Source organism: Stigmatopora nigra, chromosome 4 (genome assembly GCF_051989575.1).
Source record: "Stigmatopora nigra isolate UIUO_SnigA chromosome 4, RoL_Snig_1.1, whole genome shotgun sequence".
NCBI lineage: Eukaryota > Metazoa > Chordata > Actinopteri > Syngnathiformes > Syngnathidae > Stigmatopora > Stigmatopora nigra.
In genome coordinates, this window is record NC_135511.1 from 18,081,498 (window position 1) to 18,096,750 (window position 15,253).

The window sequence follows — 15,253 nt, forward strand, 5'->3', positions numbered from 1 at the left end:
TATTAGAAATAAATGTCAAAAATTTTAAACAATACATACAATTTATCATTATTTTTTTTAAATATGATTCAAAAAATATCTTCATCCCGGATTACAATTAATTTGAAATATTTGGCAACCAAAAACTTAAAATCCAACGCATTTTGAACCAATTATTAAATACAAACTATTGTAATCAAATGTCAAATAATGTAAACAATACATTCATTTATATATATTTTTTTTTAATATACGATTCACAAAATCTCTTCAATCCGGTTTCGAATTAATTTAAAATATTTGGCACCAAAAGCTATGTTTAAACATATTTTGAACCAATTATTAAATACAAACTATTTGAATAAAATGTCAGATAATGTAAGCAAAACATATATATATTTTTTTAAATATGATTCACAAAAATATATTCAATCCTGTTTATAATTAATTTTAAATATTTGTCACCCAAAAACTAAATGCCCAACACATTTTAATTGACAAAAAACCCTTATTTCTGAGATAGCCAAAATCATGGTAATTCGGTTAATGATAGGTACTTGAGTGTGTATTTGTTTTATTGCCATCATTTGTGTGCCATGTGAGAATGTTTGAGGACGTGTCCAGTGGCTGAAAAGTGTGTACAACAGTTGTCAGGCCCGCACCAAGAGGGAGCTCTCACACTGCAAATCCCTTAACAGCATGGAAGCCAACACACACACACACACACACACACACACACACACACACACACACACACACAAACGTGCGCACCACATACACAGACACAACCCATAACTGGATGTGTAATGGAAAATCTAAAGTCAAGTCGATGGAGAAAAAGATTGTATAAACGAGGGTGGTTATGGAATGGAAGTGAAACGTCAACAAAAAAGTTGTTATCAGGGTATGTTTTTTTTCCTCCAAAATAATGTGCATATAGTCCTAAAACAACTTAAACAAACGTACTAATAACGTGTCATCCATTAGAACTGAAATCAATGTACAAGTGTAAGTCACCAAGTAAGTGGGCTGGAAAATTTTAGATATAAATAATATTTTGATTTTTTTTTTAATAAATGGATTACAAGAACTGGATTCAAAACCCTGAATATTCAGTTTTGTATAGATCTAAAACAATCTTTATTTTAGCTTTTTTATATATATTTTTAGATTTTACAAAATGATTTTTGACCTAAAAACAGAAAAAATTTGATTAAAAATGACAATTATTGATTTAAAATGGGGAAAATCAGGAAATTTAAGATATATCTATACTTTTCATTTTAATTTGATCCTAAAACAGAAAGTCGGCACTCATATTTTTTTTCCCGGGCTACACAAAATGATGCGGCGGGCCAGATTTGGCCCCCGGGCCGCCACTTTGACACCTGCGGTCTAAATGGAGTTATTTTTCAAACAATTGACCTGATTACACGAGTCATAAAACGATGAATGAACCCTTGTATTGACCTTTAGTGATATTATTCACAAAGTCATATTTAGAATGGTATTCCGTCTCCCAAAAAATAAAAAATCAAATTCTGACTATGTTACTTTCCTCACTCACGCGTGGTTTAGTCAATAATGAACAAATCCGGCGTGCTTGACAAATCAAAGATAAAGTACAAATGTAAATGAGCGAGCCATGTGTTGCGTGACAGCTTGATGGCGACTTACCATGCCATCCAAAAAAAAAAAAAAATCTTCTATTGGCTTGTCGTCACAAGAACCGATGGATGCTTTACTTTCACCGAAAAAGATGGCAAAAAAAAACAACAAAGTGCCACGCCATTCCGCAGGAACAATCCATCTGTGGCGTGGCGTGAAAAACAAAAGTCCACAAGATGTTTATTTTGCAATGATAAGATGGCGGCTTAACAAGACTTCACTACTTTTCCGCTTGGCTAATCTGGGAATTAGCCGCTTCCGACGACAGCGTTCTAGCTAAAAAGCGCTCTACGTTTTTGTCAATTGTATTTCCGATAAACTGATAGTAAAAATCCAAAATTTCACTTCTGAGGAGACGTTTTTTTGGGACAAAAATTTGGTTTCTAACTTTCCCCAAATGTGAAAATTAGCTTTTAAGTTAGCTTTTATGTAGCATCAAAAATTTCAAGACAAGACCGAGAAAATATTCCAAGATCTCTTCAAAAATACCATCATAGGGTTTTTTTCTGTTATTTTAAGCTTTGACTATGAAGGCTAAATCATTTTACAGTTGATGGCGAACATATGGCTCTCGAGCCGAATGCGGCTCCCCAGCCAAAATTAATGCTCATCATATTTCTTATAAACAGTAATCCCTCGAATATCACGGTTGATGTAGACCAGACATGGCCGCGATAATCAAAAAAAAAAAAAATCGCCAAATAGGGTCACCCCTATTATAACTGTTTTTTTGTGTTTTTGTCCTATTAGTAAGACTGGCTTTCGCTTACGAGTTTTATCACATTTTTCTGAACTAAAAGTTATTTTTTTAAATAATTAATAGCGGAAAAATGTAGTGAATTTGCGGTAAGTGAAGACTTGATAATCGAGGGATTACTGTATTTGAATAAAAATGAATACATATTTTTTTTCTTCAATGACGAGCAAAAGAGGCTTTGACTTACGAGCTTCAGTGTGGGTTTTCACATTTTTATCACCCTTAAATTTTTTTAAAACTTTTTGAAATAATTAAGTGGAAAAAAAATCACAAAGTAGTGAATTCGCGATAATTGAAGTTGTGATAATCGAGGGATTACTGTACATGTTTCACTTATTTTATTATCTCTTAAAAACAAACAAATTCATCAGGGCACCTTAAGAAAAAATAATAAAGTATAATTAAATAAGTATTTTAGCTGATAGGATTTTTCGATGCTGCTTCTGACCTAATTTGTGGGTTTTGCTAACGCGCTAACATGCTAATCGTCCTTCACCCGGACAAAAAGAGCTAAAAGGAGCTAGCCGAATTACAAAAAGTGCCATATAGCCGGCGGGCTAACGCTTTGAGCAGAACCTTGTGTCGCTCATTTGTGAGTTAGCGTTATGCTAAACAGATTCGTCAACAAACGGATAGCGCTGATGCAGGCACCCCAGTTAGCGGCGCAATTTACGAGAGGGTATTAAAGCGTCGCCGTGTGATGCACTGCTTGTGTATCAAACACGCCGAACGGCGGGATGGGGGTGGCTGACGGAGCGGAATGTCGCCGGCGGAGCCGCAGTTGGATGACCCCGGATCGCCGGCGACAGCTTGCGCTAAAAAGTTAGCAAACGGCGGCAGCATATGCGGAGCAGGCTGGGAAAAAGCATCTCTGAACTTCAGCGTCTGTATCCATCAATCTTTCCTGGTGGACTTTTTTTTTTAATTAAAAAGATCAAATCAACCATTTTGCTATTTCGTTTTTTTTACATTACATGGCCAAAGCTAGCTTTGCATAGAAAATTCCATTTGATAAACATCCACCCACACAACTAAAAAAACATACGTAGTAGTTCTATGTTTGTAGCTTGAATTAGCCACTTCAGGCTAATTCCATCCTGCCAAAATGCCATAAAGACTCAAAAATAGCACCCCCATGCTAACAGTTTTACATATCAACATAAACATACACAAAAAGTCTTCATTCAGCCAATTTTCTTTAGGCTATGTAAATGCTAATGCACAAAACGCTAACAGTTTTACTTAGCAACATAAAATTCACTCGCTACATCCATCATACACAAACACAAAAAGTCGTCATTCAACCATTTTTTTAAAGCTAGCTAAATGCTAATGTACAAAACAACTTCAAATCTTGCCATGAAGTAAAATAGCATTTTAAAAAAATGTAAGACATGCTAACATTTCATACTCTCTGCTACGTTTGACTAGCATATGTTTTTGCTTCCACTTGACCAAGATCTAAAAAAACATATGTAGTAGCTCTATGTTTGTAGCTTGAATTAGCCATTTAAGGCTAATTTTACCCTGTCAAACTGCCATAGACTTTCAAAAATACGCTAGCAGGTTTACTTAGCAACATAAAAATTCACTAGCTACATCCATCATACACAAACAAACCCCAAAAAAGTCAGTTTTCTTTAGGTTACCTAAATGCTAATGTACAAAAACAACTTCAGATCTTGCCTGGAAGTCAGGTAGCATTTTAAAACAAAATGGCGGACAAGCTAACATTTCATACTCTCTGCTACGTTTGACTAGCAGATTTTTTTACTACCTCTTATCCAGGAAAATAGAATTTTAAAACATCCTTAGCCATGGTTAGCCTATTTGGACCAGTTGGAAAGAGTACAAGCTCCTGCAACTAGGCCCCGCTAGGCTCCACTGGGCGCCATTTTGTAGCATTTGCAGATGTTTGATGCCCATCTGCTTCCCTCGAGTTGAAGTCTCTCTCCCCCTCTCCCTTTTTTTTCTTTCGTTGAGCGACTAAGAGCACATCATTGGCAACTAAGTGCTCTGGGCACGGTACTAGCGCTTGTTCCAGAGAAACGCCAATAGTTTTGGCGCGGGCGTCGGGCCCCTCGCAGACGGCGCGGGGACGGCGCAGATGGCGCTAATGGACGAGCGGAATCCAAAGCGCGGGGACCCGGGCGGATCGGCGCCGCGTCCAAAACGACGTACGGCGCGCGGGGGCAAAAGCGGGCTAGCCGCGGAGGAGCGCGTCAAGAATTTAAGCACATAAAATAATCACAAGCGGCGTGGAGGCCGGCCAAAAACGCCATTTTTCTGCTTCTTGATGCTATCTTAATGACTGTTTAGCGAAAATCTATGCATAAGCTAGCTCTCCACTTTCAAAAAATATACATTTATTGTGATTGGTGGTTTCTGAGCTAAACTATTTAATCATTTTTGTGTCACAAACATGTTTATTTCATGACAATTAAAAGTTGAATTGGCCATAATGAACACAAAGCTATTAATCAAGCTCTTTGTGCTAGCGACAATGAGCTGTTAAATGCTATTTTGTTTTGTTTTTTTCTTCCCAGCAGGCCTCATTTTCCTCCAATCACTTCATCAGTGGATTGGCGAGACGTCAATAATTGCGTCTTGGATGCTAATGTCCATGTCTGACTTACAAAGACATAAATAACGGCGGCTAACGTGATATGCTACATTTGTAACCAATGCCTTGACTGATGTTAGCTAATTTTTAGGAGTATTGAGAGGAAAAGTGACAAACATATTTCTTTTTTTGCCATTAGAGTTTAGCTGGTGTTACTAACTACTGGGAAAAAAGCGACAAATGTCTTTTATAGTTGCTAGTACAGTTTAGCTAACGTTACGAGGTATTAGCAGAAAAAGCAACAAGTATAGCTGTTTTTTTTTTGCCTGAAAAAGTCAAAAGTCAGTGTAAAAAACGGCGGCTAGCGTCATATGCTACATTTCTAAAAACTGCTTTGACTGATGTTATGTTTCTAGTCTAATTCTCATTCTTATAACTATCTTTAACTAATTCGCTATCATTGAAAGTGACAGAACTTGAACTGGGAGGGCAATAGCAACCATAGCGCTAATGGCTAGGGTGCTAATTAAACCAAATCCCAGGACATTTTAGCTTAGTTAGTTTTCAGGAGTATTCGGAGGAAAAAGCGACAAATATATATAGTTTGCCAGTACAGTTTAGCTAGTGTTAAGATGTAACAATGTTAAAAAGTAATAGAAACAGAACTTAAACTGTTAAAGTTATCCAATCCAATCCAATTGTAGCCATAGCGCTAAAGGTTAGGGCGCTAATTATACCAATTCTCAGTACAGTTAAGCTAGTTTTCAGGAGTATTTGGAGCAAAAAGAGACGAATGTATTTTATTGTTGCTAGTACAGTTTAGCAAGTGTTACCAAGTATTAGGAGAAAAAGCGACAAGTATATTGGTTTTTTTTTAGCCTGAAAAAAAGTGACTTTACTGAGGCCAAAGGTCACGCAGCTGCCGAGTGTCGCCGAACGCACAGCGTCCACCAAGACGAAAAACACGCGGCGGCGGCGTACATTTTGGTTGATTTTCCCCCGTGGGCGTCAGGCGTATCAGAGCGGAGGGCGCGGGGGGCCAGCGGGCTGGCGTGTACTTTTAATTTATGCGTGGGCTTGACAAAGCGGCCCCGCTGGAGATGTCACAAATGCTTCCAAAGTGCAGCAAAAAAAACATAAGCTCGCTAGGCCGCGGGCTAACGCACGCCATAAAAGTCTCTTGATGGTAGCGTGCTAATAAATACACACAATTTAGCATTACGGGCGCGTTTACAAGGAATCGCAGCTGTTTAACACCATGGCTGATTCGTATAATGGCTAATATTAGCCAGCGTGTCCTGGATTGTGTCATATAACATAGAAAAATAGAAAATAATTCACCATGGGAAAAAAACGGAGGTAGCTATTTAGTGTGTGATGGGTAATAAGCTACTATTATAGTTTATAGCTCACCTGCACTCTTGTATGTATTTTTTTTAAACAGGCAGACAGTTTTGAGTTATTTAAAATGAACTGTGCTAAGAAATATGAATTTTAAAAAACAATAAAATTAATATTTTGTAATCCTACAAATACTTCTATCTATACTATACATATATTTTAAATAGTAATAAAATAAATATGTTGTAATCCTACAAATACTTCTATTTATACTATATATATATATATTTAAAAAATAAAATAAATATCTTGTAATCCTACAAATACTTCTATTTATACGATATATATATTTTAAAAAAATACCAAATATTTTGTCATCCTACAAATGCTGCTTGCTATTTATACAATTTTTTTAAACAATAAAATATTTTGTAGTCCTACAAATGCTTTTTATTATTTATACTATATATTTTGTATTTATTTATTTTTAAAACAACAACAATAAATATGTTGTAATCCATAAAAATGCTGCTTACTATTTTTAAGTATTTGTCCTAAATGTATTGATAAGATACAATTATGTTTTAAATTTAATGCATAACATAGCATAACATAACGTACCTTATAGCATAACATAAGACATAACATATTTAAATGTATTTTTGGTTTTTAATCTAATGTTATAATTAAATAAATTTGTAGTTTGTGTCAATTGTTTGAAAATGTATTACTACTATATATTTAAACATATTTTTAGTTAAATGTTTAAGTTACTTGATTTTGTAAGTAGTTAATTTCAAATAAACCATAAAAATCTAAATCATACAGCTTCATTTTGCATTCTTGAATTCCTCCACCTCAAGAGTGAAGTACATTTATTTTTAAAAAGTCATTTAAATGAGTGTTTTCATATTTTAGCATCAACTGGGATTTTTCAGGATGAAAAAAAAAAGCAGAGCAAGTGGCAAGTTTAAATCTGCAACGCGGAGAAAAGTTGTTATTTACGAGGTTGTAAAGTGACGCCGGCGACTGCGGGCGAGAGAAATGTGAAAATATGAAAATATGCTTATCGGGCCGCATGCTAATAGCGCACACTTGATATAATAAACCACGCTGGAGATTAAACAGCGAATTTCCGCACCAGTTGGCTTTTCCAAGAGTTGCTTCAAATAAAACTATATCTATACTAGTGAGAATAAATATGTATCGATGTAAATGGTCACTCCAACTAGCAAAACATTTTGATGTTATTGTCCACCAACTGCTTTGTACATATGAAAATGGATTGGACATCTAATGGCGTCAATGGAAATGAGAGATGAGCATACAAAGCCAGTTCAAGTCAATTGGACATTGTCAATAAACACAAAAAAGGCTTTTGACACTTTTCAACCACTATGTTGACTACTAAGTATTTATTCTGTTGAGTACTACTTAGTAATTATGTCGACTACTTATTTATTTATGATTTATTTAGTGATTCTTTATTTATTATTACTTATGTTTGTTTGCTGTTGTTATCATTTGTGCCTACTTATTTATGTTGTGATTACTTATTATGTTGAGTACTTATTTATTTATGATTTATTTAGTGATTATCAATATTATTATTATTTATTTGTTTGTTATTGGTGCTTACTTATTTATGTTGAGATTACCTATTATGTTGACTACTTATTTAGTTATGATTTATTTAGTGATTATCTACATTATTATTATTTATTTTTTATTGTTTATTGTTGTTGTTATTTTGGGCTACTTATTTATGTTGTCATCATGGCTACTCATTTTTTGATGATTTAAGTTTGTTTTTTGTTGTTATTTTTGCACTTTGTGGTTAAAACTTTAAATCTAATATTTGTATAACGACAATAAACACATTCAATTCAATAGGTGACCTCAGATTGACCTATAAAAAATATATAAATACCTCAACAATAGCATTTTTTACAGTACAAACGTAGCGCTAGCATCATTTTCATATCAATTTTCGTCAACTTCAATCTCATAAATATGAATAAGACTTTCAACTTTAGCAAAACAAAACTAAGCAAGATTCAATAAGTGACCTCAGATTGACCTGTAAAAGAATTATAAACATCACCAATAGCATTTATATATATTTTTTAAAGTACAAATGTAGCGCTAGCATCATTTTTATATACAATTTTCATCAACTTCCCAAGCCAATCCTCATGAATATTAATAAGACTTTCAACTTTAGCGAAAAGCAACATCACTTGACCGAATTTTTACGTTTTTTTTAAATAAAATAGGCAGACGTTGGTATTAAAAAAAAACAGCTGCGATGGCGTCCAAGTGGCCAACGAATGGCAAGTGTGAAAATCCTCCAAGAGTGGGCTCGCCTGGCTGGGCTGAATTTCGCCTCGTCGGCTTTTTAACGACGTACCGCGGGAGGTGAGACGGGCGAGAGTGCTTAATTAAAAGTGTATCATCTTTAATTAAGTCCCAGACAAGCTATCAATGGTAAAAGATCACATTGTCATTAAGGTTAATAAGCTGCTTTATTAACTAACTCCACCGGCATCCATCAAAGACACCAAAAAAAGGCCGATTGGAGAGAATTAAAAGTTGGAAAGCCACGTTTTTTTTTTTTTAACGCGGTGGGGGAAGAAAGAAAAAAATGGCCGACAAGCACATCTGGAAGGACTCCAAGGGCGTTTTAAACGAGCGCTGACTGGCGCCAACTATTGTCACATCTGCATCTTTTTTCCATCATCAATTATGGAAGGCGGTGATTTATTCATAAGAAGAGAAACATCCTTCAAGACGACATCTGCTACGCCATACAATCTTTGTTTGCTGTAAATACGATGTTAGCCGTGCTAGCGTTAGCGGTTAGCATACGCGCAAAAAGTTACAAAGGGACGCCATTTGGACTTTAATGAGGATAAAATTCAATTGCCTGAAATTCAAAGGAAAATCCTGCTGTTTAAAAGTGACTATTTTGGTAAATTTTAATTATTATTATAATTTTTTAAACTCAGAATAAAATTATATGGAAAACCCTGCTGTTGTAAGTGACTATTTTGGCCAATTTAAATAATTATTATATTTTTTTTACTCAAAATAAAATTCAATGGAAAATCCTGCTGTTATAAATGATTACTTAAATTATTATTATTATTTTTTTTTACTCAGAATAAAATTCAATTGAAAAATCCTACTATTTTTGCAAATGTAATAAAAAAAATTAAATCACATTTAGGGCAAAATACTAACATTTGGTAAACAATGTAGCTTTTAAGAACCCCAAATGGCCACCATGTTCAGTAATATTTTTACTACTTTCATACAAACATTACACGCTAGCTTAGCGCCACATCACAACTAGCCTCATTTCCGTCCACCAATTCACAACCTATCACCCTTCCCAATTCTCCTATTTACCCATGCTGGTCTCCAGCACCCCCTGCGAACCTCCCAATCTCAACCAACACAAAAGACTAAACAACAAAAACATACTTTAGTAGCCAAGTTTAAAAATTCCTACTCTCATAACACAACAAACCCCAACTAGCTTCTGTATACCAAAGCTAGCTTGTATAGCCGCTAATGAACGCAACTTGTTGACGTTCAAACGTGTCTTTACCCGCCTTTCACTCCACATTAGTCCACGTTCATGTAATCAAAATAAGCTGGCTGGGCCTTCCCTCATTGAATATTCACTGTGAACATATTCCCCGCATAACATGACGTCTCCGCTTCGACCCTTTTAAAAATTCAAATCAACGCAGGGGAGCATTAGAATACATTACGGTGGACGATCTGTGACACCCCCCTCCTCCCCTTCCTCCTCCTCTTCTTCATCTTCATCCTTTATACGTCTGTCAGGAGGTGAAGAAGGAGGAGGAGGAGGAGGAGGAAGGCTGAAAAGCACGCGAGCGAGTCGGCCCCTGCGACGCTGACGTTAACAATAATGTAATTTAATTAAAGGCAAGATCGTGCTGCCTCTCCTCCTTTGCTTTGATTTTAATAGGCGATGAAGAAAAGAAGCCAACAGAGGAATGGCGGACCAAATTGGGGGGGGGAGGACGGGGTTGGTCGTACATCAGGTCGGATCGGATCAGGCTAAAGGGGGGAGTCGGGAAAGTAGCCTCCCCCCCCCTTTGGACTGGACTGGCCTTTGTCCAAGGCAAGGGGTGCAGGTACCAGCCTGCATAGACCACCCCCGATGTATAACAAGAGATATCAGCTAATGGAGAGGAAAGATGATTGGCGTGGGATGGGTCGCCGGGGAAAGATGTTTGGGATAACAAGGGGAGGGCTAAAAAAAACATATTTGGGATAAGTCTTGAGATTTAGGGGTGGGTAATCCGTAAGGCTATGAGAAGGGATCATCAATAAATGGCATTAAATTGTGTGTTCATGTTGGATGAGGAAAGGTACTTTTGGTTTGTTTGTTTTTGTAGATTGGGAGTTGAAAAACATGAAGTTGGCAAAAACAAGAGTGCAAAGGCGGAGAAGTAAAATAACAAATGTTGAGATAGGGGACTTTTAAATTGTGTTGCGGTTGGATCATGATAATAAAAGCATTTTATTTGGATAGGAAAGTCTTACTTTGAACACTAATTGATATTAAATACTGAATTTAAGCATTTAATTTAATTGTATTTTGTGGTCTTAATTTTAAAGTAAAATTGGAATATTATTTTAAAACTTACTTTCAACACTAATTGACATATTAAACACTAAATTTCAATATTATTGTTGAATAATAACAATAAAAGCATTTAATTCAATTCAAATTGAATTTTGTGGTCTTAATTTTGAAGTAAAATCTAAATTTTCTCTTAAAAATTACTTTCAACACCAGTTAAATACTATTTTTAAAGCATTTAATTCTATTCCATTCAAAGACTCTGGAAAATTTTATTTTGTTTTATTAATTTTGATGTTTATAAGTAAAATCTGATTATTATTTTCAAACTAACTTTCAACACCAATTGACATTAAATACTACATTTAAATGTCTTCATTTATTTCCACTTCTAGCTTACTTGAGATTCATATTTTAAAATTTTATTTAATTCCCTTCCTCTATTTATTTAAAAAATAAATCCATGAAATTTTGCATGCCATTCAAAATCGACCTAAATTTCAGCAATCTTGACTTTAAATATGTTTAAATACGACTAAAATTTAAAATACGGTACACTACAAAACACTTAGCATACCGCCTAGCGCTAAACGACCGCTAGCGCTAACAATTTCCTACATCTTTTCCCTTTTGTGGACCTGCCACGTTGCCCCGTCCGGCGTCCAATCGGCCGGCAGCAATAACAAAAAGCTTCTTGTGTGATGAGGTTAATCCTGTTACCAGCAAGGTCCGAAGCAGGAGGGGAAGTGGGCGGGATTAACATGGCGCTCATTAGCAAATTTACAACCAGTCGCATAGACATCTGCCCTACTTTTGTGTAAAAAAAAAAAAATAGAAGTCATCTGGTTAAAGGGAGAGCGGTCGCCGATCATAAATGCTCCCTCGCTCACTCGCTCCGTTTTTCCGCCGTGGTTAAAAGCTGTCACGGCGTGGGGGGAGGCGGCTTGGAACAGAGCTGTCAGTTGGCTACTTGTTAGCGCTAACGAGGACGTCCGCTGATAGGACTAATGAGGCCCGGGTCTACTCGGAGAACTAATGAGGCCCAGGGCTGGCCGCGCCGCTAGCTTGACCAGCTCATATCGCCGCCATATCTCCACGGCGGCGGCGGCGGCGAGCGGTCAGGCTAGATTATTGGGTGGCGACAAGAGCGGGAGTGAAGGCTGAAACGCTCTGGTTTCCACTTCGTTCTCAATTAGCCAGTTACGTTTCGTCCACGCCAGCTTGAGGGAGACTCAATTAAAGATGTTTCAATCATTTTTCTTCTTTCCAGAGGAACTTGAACGCATCGTGGTTAATGAAGTAACCACCAGTAGTAAAGTACAAATGGGAAGTATTAGCGTCAAGTTTATTGAATACGTTTGATTAGCCATTTCATGCTTGTTTTTGATAGGCATTGTGCTACTCCTGCGGTAAATATATTTATACTTGGCAGTGCTTCTGGGAAAGAGATTAGCCTTATTATTAATATTTCATATTTTGTAATTTTTTTTCTTAGTTTTTATTTTTTTAACTAGGTCTACAATGTCTTGTGTCTTGTTTCCTGTTAAGTTTTGTATATTTTGTAATATATATATATATTTTTAATTAGTATTTTTATTGTATTTTTAACAAGGTCTACAATGTCTTCTGTGTCTTGATTTTTATTAATATTTAGAAAAATATATATTTTTTTAATTATTTTTTATTTATTAATTTTTCAACTAGGTCTACAATGTCTTCTGTGTCTTGCGTATGTCTGGCTACTGCAACCAAGAAATTTCCCCAATAAAATTCTAATCTAATCTAATCTAAGTGATAATTTTGCACAAAGGCTAATTAAGAAACAATTGCTATTATCATTTTTTATTGAATTTTTTTAGGAGACGAGAGTGCTTGAAATGCCTGCAGTTTTAAGCAATTGACATCATTGGACTTTGTGTTTTTTTATCAGTTTTTTGAAGTTATTAATATTTATTTGATACATGAACTGTGCTCACCCATTGTTTTGCTGTCTATGTGTCATCATACTTGCCTCAAAGAAATGTAAATGTTAAATTTTAAAGGTTTTTAATTGAATATAGAAAGAATTTAAGTGAAAAAAATCATTTGGCTAATCGGAGAGAAGTCAATGAAATAAAAATAATGGTTCAAAATTCAAGTAACCCAATTCTTAGACTCCATTCAATAAAAATGTTCCATTGTATCAAATTTGTCGCCATTTCCATATTCGGCACTGAAATACCATCACAGCTAACTCCGCCTCTTGACCTTGTAACGCTAATAAAAGCACGGCTAATAATAACAACAACAACACGGCGCATCTTTAAAACGCTACGCGCATTTTAGCGCCTCGACGTAAACGATCTAAAACCCCAACGCAAACATTTGCCGACAACGTTTAGCGCCAACGGCGAACAGATGCAACGGTCCTTTAGCGCCTTCTGTCTTAACACGCTAAAAACAGTGCTAGCAAAAGGCGTCATTGTTCCACGCCATACATCTTAAGGCACCCACCCGCCCACGTCCTTTAGCTAGCTAGCTAGGAGACAATATGCTAACCTGGCGCTCATTTACGTTCAAATCAAGTCTACGTTTTGTAAAAAGCGCAAAGGTGGCGGCTTTAAGTTTGAAGCGCAACTCGCTATTCAATCAAAATGGCGCTAATTTTCCCATAAAGGCTTTTTAATGGGAAGTAAACAAGCTCGCTAATGACGCACCTACGGATCAGAGAGCGTGACATCCCGTAATGAACGTGGTTAATTGCTACTAAAACCGCAGTGGTGCGGCTAATAAAACGTCGGGCTAAAAAACGCAAAAAAACAGTCAACAAAAATATAGCGAAATCATCTTTGAATGTGTGTTTTTTCAAGTGGAACTTTATCCAAAACAACAACAAAGACGTACTGTATTATTTACGTATTGCGCAGTGGAATGTCAGTACCAGATGATAAAAATCTCTGCAGTAACAACGGACATATTTTCTGGGACAAAACTGAAAAAAACACTCCAAACCACTCCCTATTTAAGTTTGCAGGCTTTGCGCCGACACCCCGGCAATGGCAATGTGCGCGCTTAATGTAAAGGCAGATGCTAACATGTTCATATACTTAGATATGGAAGTAAGGTGAATTCTAGTAAAAATATTTTCCCTCAAGTGTATTTGCTATAAAATGAATTAGTAGCAAACATTAAAAAACAGGGGGTAATGTTGGGGTTATTCTGGGATACAATTATATATTTGTGCATTAATCATTATGTGTATGTGTGGGATATTTATCATTATTTATATATGAGAAATATTCCACACATACATATACTAAATTAATATACATCGGCCTTTGATGTAGCTCCATTTGAAACTATGGTAAACTATCAAATATTACGGTTAATGGAGACCAGACATGATTGTGATCATTGAAAAATGGTGAAGGAAAGTCACCCCTATTAAAAAAATATCTTTTTTTTTTATTTTTTACTTTAGTGTCGAGTCTTAGTCGCAAAAGTGGCTTCCACTTAAGAGTTTCAGTGTGTTTTTTCTTATTTTTATGATTTTTTTCTGAATTTAAAGTTCATAAAAATGTGAAAATCCATGTCAAAACTTGTAAACAGGAGCCACACTTGCTACTAGGAATCAGCACTGAAGTAAATAATATATATATATATTTTTTGTGTTAATAGGGGTGACCCTACTTTACCAATTTTTGAATAATTCCAACCATATCCGGTTAAACTAAATAATAGCAGGAAAAAATCGCCAAGTAGTGAATTCGCGATAATCGAGGGATTACTGTATTTACACAAAAATAAATAAACTCTTGATGTTACTTTTATAAAGCCATTTCAGACTACAGTCCCTCAAATCCCAGTAGAAAACCTTCACACAAACACAACTAAACTCCATACACAAAAACCAAGACAAAAGACCCACTAAGAAATTAAAAAATCCATTTCCCACAAACACACAGAGAGAAAAGCGCCATTTTATCATGGCGGCAAGGTCCAGCAGCTCGTACTGTTAACCTCCACCGTCACTCGTCCCACTCGTCCCCCTGGTGAGGAACAGATGCGAAGCGAGAGGAACAAATGGAAATCCAACTGGAAGCCCACACACACACACACTTACACACACACACTTATACACACACACACACACACACTTTCCGACAAGTCCACCGACCGCCTGTTTGATCGCAACTCGCCTACTCGCTCTCAGCTTCCCGTCGGTTGGCTCCTGGGCGGCCATCTTTGAAAGCACATCTGCTGGGGGGCAGTGGAAAAAAGGCCGTTCGTCCCCCTATCCTCACTATCCCCACCATCCCTCCCTCCCGCCCGCCCTTCCGCCATC

At 36.3% G+C, this 15,253-nt stretch overlaps 1 protein-coding gene across 1 annotated transcript in view; it reads right to left on the reverse strand.

The window, feature by feature from the left end:
- antxr2a (ANTXR cell adhesion molecule 2a) overlaps positions 1-15,253 on the reverse strand; it is a 48,258-nt gene that overhangs the window by 2,336 nt on the left and 30,669 nt on the right. The gene's annotated exons all lie outside the window — the stretch shown is intronic.